Source organism: Moschus berezovskii, chromosome 14, assembly GCF_049115385.1.
Source record: "Moschus berezovskii isolate FMDL1 chromosome 14, NW_MosBer_1.0, whole genome shotgun sequence".
NCBI classification, from domain to species: Eukaryota; Metazoa; Chordata; class Mammalia; order Artiodactyla; family Moschidae; genus Moschus; species Moschus berezovskii.
Genome location: NC_142473.1, coordinates 60,774,961 through 60,781,463, shown reverse-complemented (window position 1 = coordinate 60,781,463; position 6,503 = coordinate 60,774,961). Strand labels below are relative to the sequence as shown.

Below are 6,503 nucleotides of genomic sequence, written 5' to 3'. Positions count from 1 at the left end.
CTTCACTTTCACTTTTCACTTTCACACATTGGAGAAGGAAATGGCAACCCACTCCAGTGTTCTTGCCTGGAGAATCTCAGGGACGGGGGGGCCTGGTGGGCTTCCGTCTATGGGGTCACACAGAGTCGGACACGACTGAAGTGACTCAGCAGCAGCAGCACAGAGGCCTTTAAAAACTATCCAGGCATATCTAAAAAGTATGGAAGGAAGAGTTTTGTTGGCCCATTCCTTCATAACCCGGCAGTCCCAGACATAAGGAGAAAATTGCAAAAACTAGGAAAAGGACCAGAGACCTCAATCTCTGATTTGGTGGAGGAGGCAAATAGGGTGTTTTTGAATAGAGACCGGGAGGAGGAAATCAAAAGGGAGCAAAAGGAAGCCTGAAAGGCTAGGAGGATAGAAAGGCAGACCGAAGCCTTGGCCTGACAACAGGCTAAGATCTTGGCCTTGATTCATCCTACCATTATGCGAGAGTCACGGGGAGAGCAATGAAGAAAAAAGGATCTTAGAAACCCACTGTGGCTGAGATGTACCCAGTGTGCCTACTGCAGAGAGGATGGGCACTGGAAAGGGGAGTGTCCATACTGCCCTAGGGGAAGGCGTATGAAGACCCCTACACCTGCTCCCTTTGTTAGTCCTGGGCCACTGGGACTGATGATGCCTAGCAGCTCAAGAAACCCCCATGAATGGTGAGACCCAAATCACTTCTCTCGACCCCTGGGTGACTCTATAAATAGGAGGTAAGGATGTGAACTTTCTCTTGAACATGGCGGGCTGCCTTCTCTGTTCCTTCTTTCTGATTAGGACCTTTAGGCTCCCTGACTAAAATGGTGACGGGGTAGATGGAAAACCCCAAAACAAAAATTTTACGAAGCCCCTCCATTGTAAGGTGGACAACTGGCAAGGGACCCACCCCTTCTTATACATCCCTGGTTGCGCCACTTCCCTACTGGGGAGAGACCTTCTTTGCCGCCTCCAGACGAAGGTGACTTGGGGAAAGCTAGAAACTGATAGTTTCCTTTGTCTGGTATCTGAATATATGCAGTCAGACATAGAAAAGGAGGAGTCCTTTCCTTTCTTAGATGAGGTCATTCCCCAGGTGTGGGGTATCTCCAGCCCTGGTCTAGCCATAAATGTCCCACCAGTGAAGATTCTCCTGAGGCCAAATACTCCCTATCCCTGGAAAAGACAATATCCCTTAAAACCAGAAGCTCTTAAAGGTCTTAGACCATTAGTTAACAAATACTGGAATACTGGAATTCTAATCACCAGTGAGTCTCCCTGCAACACTCCAATCTTTCCTGTTAAGAAACCAGATGGGAGGGGAAGAACCCGGATGTGCCTGGGTAGTCGTGTTGGCAGTCGGGGCTCCGAGGTTTGGGGTACTAAGCGTGCTGGCAAGCCAAGGCGGATGGCGCAGGGTTGGGCCGGCTTCTCTGAGGAGGAGCTGAGGCGACTAAAGCAGACTAAAGGTAGGGTTCTGTGAAAATGCAAAATAAAATGGAAGCTGCATTACTGACTTTCAGAGGGATATTAATAATTCAACTAACAAGTATAACTGAAAGATCCATTTGAACCACAGCGGCGTCTCCCTGGGAAGAAAAGTCGACAACAACTTCAGCGAGAAAGAGCCCTTCAAGAGCAAAGTCAAAAATTTGGACTTCAAGATGAGTCAACCTCATTACCTCCAGAGCAGCTGCTTTCTGCACCAAAACAAAGATTTAATACTCAGAGACCATGTTCTTCTCCTCCTGCTCCCCTTACACGCACCTCTCCTGTTGGTGATGGAAAACCACAGGGTACTGAAAGTCAACAAAAGGAACTGGGACTTAAGAATTCCCATGAAGTTCACAAAAATGCTGAGGTTGTGCCTCCAAAACCAGATTGCCAATTGGAAAAAAAGAAAGTGGAATTGTTAGTACTTGAGAAAATTTTCATAGAAGAAATGTCATCTCGGGAATGGTTGTTGAAAAGGAGAAATTCTGAGGCTATAAGAGAGGAAAAGGAAAGCTATATATTAGAGAATGTTCAGAGATGACCTCTCACTTTTCTGAAAGAGGCACACGATATTCCAGAAAATTGTAGAGAATTAAAGAAGTATGAAGAAGGGCTTGGAAGCTGAAGATGCCTGTCTAGCAAGAAAAATCTCGTTGGGAAGTCCTCCAGCAAGAACAGCGGCTAATGGAAGAGAAAAATAAACATCTAAAAGAACTCAGGCAGAAACCATGAAACTGAAGAGGATCCAGAAGGAGTTACAGGCTTTAGATGACATGGTGTCAGCTGACATTGGAATCCTCAGGAACCGGATTGATCAGGCCAGCCTCGACTATTCATATGCTCGGAAGCGGTTTGACAGGGCTGAAGCAGAGTATGTGACAGCAAAGCTAGAGCTGCAGCGCAAGACTGAGCTTAAAGAGCAGCTCACTGAACACCTTTGTACGATCATCCAGCAGAACGAGCTCTGCAAGGCCAAGAAGTTGGAGGAGTTGATGCAACAACTGGATGTGAACGCCGACGAGGAGACTTTGGAGCTCGAGGTGGAGGTGGAGAGACTACTGTGTGAACAAGAAGCAGAAGCAAAGAAACAAGTGGTTCATTTAGAGAGGTCATTTCAGCCTTCTGGGGAGAACGTGACCTTAGAGTTGGCTGAAGAGAACAAAAAGCCTCAAGTCCAGGCTGCTTCCTCAAAGGTAGACGAACAAGGGGAAAACTCCAATAGCATTGCCCTTCTTGATCCAGAGCAGCCAAACCAAGAGGTTGAAACTGCCATAAAAGACATTTCAGCTTCTCTCATCACGTGAAGTGTCCATGTTTGTTCTTTGCAATTAAAAAGGGTATTCAGTAAACTTTCTGTTGTCGATTATGCCATGACCTCTGATAAATGCCCCTTCAAGACAATATTAATTTTTAAATCCATTAGTTTTAGTATAACATGTTTGAAGTTTCTAGAAAAATTTCATATTATGATAGTTTTTATATAGGGGCATAGTTCACCTTGATTTTAATCCAGGTCTTCCATTGTATCCTTATTACTGGGTGAAAACAAGTGATTTAAAAGGATGGAAGGAAAACTACATGGTTAATTGTTTTTTCAGACCAGGTGAATACAGAAATGTAAAGTGAAAAATGATAATCAGTACTTAATGGAACTTATTTAACTTCTCTTGGGAGAAATGTTGGAAATGAGAGTTCTATTTCATGTAATCAATAAAGAGGCACAAAAGCTAACGTGGAAAAGAGAATGAGAGACAAAACTAACAAAAGTACTAGGTTGAATTATCTATTCGGATCTTACTCGTGTAACATACAACTTGGAAATTATAGTTTACAAAAAGAACCAGACACCTTAAGTTGGCTGTTGATCTACATGCACACACATACAAGCATAGATATGTATAAATATACCACGGCATATATAATTGTACTATTAATATATTGTCTCTTTTCTAATCAGCACATTGCTTAAATTTAGGCAGTGAAAACCCTTCAACAGGTTGAAAATAATACAGAAAATATTACTGCTACTTTTGATTATTTAAAGGTGATATTTTTTTTTTCTTAAAGTTACCTGTATGTGTTTTATATGTTGGATATAAATTATCCTGTCATGAACATTAAAATTGTTAAAATGGTTTTTTATTACTTCAAAAAAAAAAAAAAAAAAGAAACCAGATGGATCTCATCCATTCGTCCAGGATCTAAGAGTGGTTAATGAAGGTCCCCATCCACCCTATAGTCCTGAACCCGTATACCCTCCTATCCCAAGTCCCAGGAAATGCTAAGTACTTCTCAGTCTTGGATCTTAAGAATGCTTTTTTTTTGCATTCCTCTCCATTCCGAATCCCAAAAGCCCTTTGTCTTTGAGTGGTGGGGCCTGGGAACAAGAGAGGTAATACAACTTTGCTGGACTCAACTACCACAAGGGTTTAGGGACAGCCCTCATATTTTGGGGACTTCCTTGAGGGGAGAACTAAGAGAATTAACCTTAACAAACAGTAATCTAATGCAGTATGTAGATGACTTTCTCATAGCTAGCCCAGATTTTACCAGCTCTCAAATGGATACTATTAAAACTTTAAATTTCCTCTATGAAAAGGGTTATTGAGTATCCCCCCAAAAGCTCAGATTAGTTTAACACAAGTAAGATACCTTGGATTTATAATTACAGAAGAGGGAAAAGAATGGTCGACTCCCAGAGGAAATCCCTCATCTTAAATACCCCATAACCCCAAACAAAAAAACAGCTTAGGGGAGAGAGGCAAGCAGGATATGTTGTAGTGAGCCTAGAAGAAACTAGAGAAAATGGGTTTCTCCCCCCAGGCACCTCAGCTCAGAAAGCTTAACTTTTTGCCCTGACAAGAGCTTTGGAATTAGGGGAAGGAAACAGGATTAATGTGTATATAGACTCTTAAGTATGCTTTCCTCATCCTGCACGCCCATGCAGCAATTTGGAAGGAAAGAGGGATGCTCAGTATTCAAAACTCTATTAAACACAAAGAGCTCATTCTCAGGCTCCCAATGTCTGGGAACTAGAAGTTCTGTCAGAACTGACACGCTATACCTATCCCTGAGCATGAAGCTCTCCTCGAATGCTGTTAACCAGTTTGGAAAATCCATGTTCTGTTCTAGATGACCAAGAAACCATACCTGATCATCCTAGTTTCTAAACTGGACAAGCAACTCTGACCTCTGTTACTCCGTTGTAGGGGTCCCCACCCCTGAAAACCTAATCCTCTGGTGGGAAACTGAACAAAATGCCCTCACTGCTGCTGGTTTTGCAGCAAGTAGGGTGATGATCTCCTCCCAGTTGCTAAAGGACTGCCCCCGATCCATTATACCACGTTCCACTTGTAAGACAGATGGATATCCTGTTCCACTTTGGCAAACTCATTTTATTTTTTATCCCTGTCATCTTTTTGATCAGGAACTTGCTCCCTAGGGTATGTCATGCCCCACATAGATCTGGTCTGGAGTAATACCTCCTTGCCTTTACCAGTATCATCCCACCAGAGGCTACGTCATGGGGGAGTACTTACCCCCATTTCTCTGGCATTAGGACTGACTGCTGGTTTGACAGGTGTTGCACTGAGGGAACCTCTTTACATAAATTTCAGCAGCTTTTGACCAACACTGCTGCATCCATAGAAAAAACTGCGAGGACCCTCCAATGTCTACAATCCCAGTTAGACTCCCTAGCCGCAATGGTCCTACAAAATGGTCAGGCCCTAGATTTACTGACTGCAGGGCAGTGGGGGTGGGACACGCCTTTCCCCATGATGAACGAGGAACTAAGGATGTAATAAAATCAAGAAACAGGATGCCAGCCCCAGATAGGTGAGCTACATGTGAAAGAAATGATTTCAGTAATAAGCCCAGAAGCTTGCATCTTCCCATACACAGAAAAGCACTAAATTCCTTGGGATATCTGGTTTTCCTTCAGTTCAGTTCAGTCACTCAGTCGCGTCTGACTCTTTACAACTCCATGCTGCACACCAGGCTTCCCTGTCCATCACCAACTCCTGGAGCTTGCCCAAATTCATGTCCATTGAGTCAGTGATGCCATCCAACAACTTCATCCTCTCTTGTCCCCTTCTCCTCCTGCCTTCAATCTTTCCCAGCATCAGGGTCTTTTCCAAGGAGTCAGTTCTTCACATCAGGAGGCCAAGGTACTAGAGCTTCAGCTTTAGCATCAGTCCTTTCAATGAATATTTTCAGGACTGATTTCCTTTAGGATTGACTGGTTTGATCTCTTTTCAGTGCAAGGAACTCTCAAGAGTCTTCTCCAACACTACGGTTCAAAAGCATCAATTATTTGGCGCTCAGCTTTCTTTATGGTCCAACTCTCACATCTATACACGAGTACTGGAAAAACCATAGCTTTGACTAGATGGACCTTTTGTTAGTAATGTCTTCGCTTTTTAATACACTGGTTAGGTTTATCATAGCTTTTCTCCCAAGGAGCAGGAATCTTTTAATTTTATGGGTGCAGTCACCATCTGCAGTGATTTTGGAGCCCAAGAAAATATAAATATAATATACATATAAATATAAATATATATATAAATATAAAGTCTCTCACTGTTTCCATTGTTTACCCATTTATTTGCCATGAAGTGATGAAACTAGATGCCATGATCTTAGTTTTTTGAAGGTTGAGTTTTAAGCCAGTTTTTTCACTCTCTTCTTTCACTTTCATCAAGAGGCTCTTTAGTTCTTCTTTGCTTTCTGCCATAAGGGTGGTGTCATCTGCATATCTGAAGTTATTGATATTTCTCCCTGCAATCTTGATTGCAGCTTGTGCTTCATCCAATCTGGCATTTCGCATGATGTACTCTGCATAAAAGTTAAATAAGCAGGGTGACAATATTCAGCCTTGACGTACTACTTTCCTAATTTGGAACCAGCCCGTTGTTCTATGTCTGGCTGCAACTGTTGCTTATTGACTTGCATATAGATTTCTCAGAAGGCAGGTCAGGTGGTCTGGTAGTCCCATCTCTTTAAGA

The 6,503-nt window shown here is 42.8% G+C and overlaps 1 pseudogene across 1 annotated transcript; it reads left to right on the top strand.

Moving 5' to 3' along the window:
* The first annotated feature begins 1,328 nt into the window (after positions 1 to 1,328).
* Positions 1,329 to 2,969, top strand: LOC129553664 (RAB6-interacting golgin-like; annotated as a pseudogene). Its single transcript, XR_016039004.1, has 3 exons — positions 1,329 to 1,472; positions 1,566 to 1,918; positions 2,137 to 2,969. The product of XR_016039004.1 is annotated as an RAB6-interacting golgin-like (transcript).
* The last annotated feature ends 3,534 nt before the right edge of the window (positions 2,970 to 6,503 follow it).